This window comes from Chinchilla lanigera, unplaced genomic scaffold (assembly GCF_000276665.1).
Source record: "Chinchilla lanigera isolate Chin_1 unplaced genomic scaffold, ChiLan1.0 scaffold00012, whole genome shotgun sequence".
Taxonomy (NCBI): Eukaryota; Metazoa; Chordata; class Mammalia; order Rodentia; family Chinchillidae; genus Chinchilla; species Chinchilla lanigera.
The window spans coordinates 7,005,365-7,008,017 of NW_004955413.1; positions in this window are offsets into that span (position 1 = coordinate 7,005,365).

Below are 2,653 nucleotides of genomic sequence, written 5' to 3' on the forward strand. Positions count from 1 at the left end.
TGTTGAGGTATGAAAATGTCAAAACTGTCAAAGAAACAATGATTCCATTTAAGTCAGCTTTGTGAGTGGAGCCCCCGGGGCTGAGCAGGTCATGGACAGACCCAGAGGGCGGCCCTGTAAAGTTCCAGTGTAAGAACTGACCCAGGAGATGCCCTGTAAGGTTCCCACAACCTGATTCTTACTCCTCCTGCCCACATGCTGCACAGCAATCGAAAACAAAAGGACTACAAGGGCTGAAAAACAGGCCAGTGATGAGGTGTTTGAAGATGCACCCAATGATAATCAGCCAACTGATGCAGAATTTGGGGACCAGAAAGGCCCCTGGTGGGATCGTGACACTGGGAGTGGAGAAGCCAAGAGGAGGTTATACCTCCGGGCCATCTCAGTGGGTGTGTGTCAGGGCATGCCCAAGCCTGTGAATGACAATAAGCTCAGAGCCATCAGTCAAGGGGTCTGATGAAAATCCAGCTGCTTTTCAGCACCACCTTGAAGGGGCTCTCCATAGATACACTAATCCAGGAAGCTCAGATTATCCTGGAATGGTATATTATTAGCCAGTCAGCTCCAGACATTAGGAGGAAACTCTGGAAACTCCAACAGGCCCACAAGCTGGGATAAGTCAATTGGTTGGTGTGAGTTACATGGTATTTAACAACCGTGACAAAGAAGAGGACAAACAGGAGTTGAAAAGGAACAAACCACCAAGGAAAGCCACGCTGGCCCTAATAGGTAAAGCTCAGGACAAAGCTGTTGGCCAGAGGGGAACTAAGGTCATCCAAAGGGTGATGGGGCCAAGTCTGAGTGTTTCAAGGGCAGGTGGCCAGGGCACTGGGCAGAGGAGCACCTTAACAACCTCTAGATCCTCGCTGGGGCTGTCTGAGCATGGATGAGGACCTGTGGCATTGGAGAAAGGATGAGGTCATCCACTACTGTGGTAGCCAGGGAAAAATGAGAATGCCTGGACAGTGCCTCAGGTGGCCTGTGTGACCACACGCAGAACTTCCTCATCACCTTGTAAGAGCGCTGAGTAACTCTGGATGTAGCAGGCAGGCCTTTCTGGTATCGGTGTATCTGATTCAATTCTAATCTCTTATGGGGTGAGTTATCAACCCATTCCTCAGTTGCTGTGGGCTTGAAGGAGTTAGCTGGTTAGCTTCCTTCACTCCCACTCTGAGCTGCCAGTTGGGGTATTTCCTTTTCTAAGCTGCCTTCCTGGTAAGACCAAAGTGCCCCACATCAGTAACTAGAAGAGATATTCTCTCCCTGATGGGGTCACTCTGTCATTCAAACCTCTGGCAACCTGTGCCCTGTTACCAGGGACCGGGCAAGCTGGCTCTGTTGGCCTGACTCTTAGCCAGAAATGGATCCCAGATGTATTATGATGGCACTTCAATGGGCTGTCAAGGCCACCCTGGTAATTGTTCCACTGACCGGCTCTCGTCTACACCCTCACAGAAGGCAGTGTTACCTTAAAAGAGCAGCAAGGTAGGAGCTACAGCCCGCTGCTGACACACTGTGGGCAACAGGGTCCCTATGTAATACACCCAAGTCACCAACAGCCAAGGACAATATCATCATCATCGTCATTAGGACAATGGTTCCAAGTCACCTTGCTAGCGGCAAATCCACACATCTTCCTTGCACAGATCCCAGGAGACTCTAACTGATTCTGTGCTTGATCTCAATAATACCCTTTTCTATTCCTGGGGATGCTGCCTCTATATACTTATCAGAGTCACCTCTCCAGGGTAAAACTCAACCACCTGAGACAGCAGGATACAGACCCCAAACCCACACCTGTGAAGCACTGGATGGCCTCCGGCTTCTTTTCATAAGGGAAAACACCAACCCACCTGCAGAGCTAGATAAGGAGACAGTTTGGTTCTCTCTAAATAAAAGGAAAAAATCAGCCCATTCCTGGAAGGAGAGTCCCTCCCTACATGACCTGTGTAGCTAGTTTTGCTGTTCTTTTGCTCGCCACAACCCACCTCTGTGTGTACTACTGGAAATAATTTCTGTCTTGAGGCTCCGGGACACCTCTTCCTGTGTGGCACTAATTCCCACCTGTGTCTCCAGCAAAGAGGACAGGAACACACACCCTCTTTTACCTGGCCCTGGAGCTCAAAATCATTTTTAACGCCTCTCATAGCTTCACTATTTGGACCATGCACCCTTACTCTTTTAGTCAAATTTGTTTCTTCTTTTTTAACAGCGGTGAAATTAATAGCAGTGGTCTGAGGCAAGGACCAAAATCCTCCTCCACATGTGTGGCCTGTCAAGAAATCCTAGACCAGACAGGGTGAGAGTTCCCTGGCCTCTGTGCAGGTAGGGCCACCGCCCCTATTCAGCAAGATGTAGCAGCAGAAAGTGGACATTGTACCCTCTGCAACCCTTAAAGATTTCCCAGGGACCAGGTCTTTCTGAAGAAAATAGTATAGATAGTACAACTGGAGCTATGGGGCTGCACCCCCTCCACTCACTCGAACTTGGGCAATGGCAATGCCCCAGGGCCAAATCCCAACTCAGCATCCTGTCAATCACACTGTCAATCATGCTCTGAAAGACCCAGTGGGAAGCGGCCAAGGCGCAGGCATGTTTCAAATCCCTAAGTGCATTCAGCGCCTGGGCCATTTTCATCCTTCCCCTCCTGCCA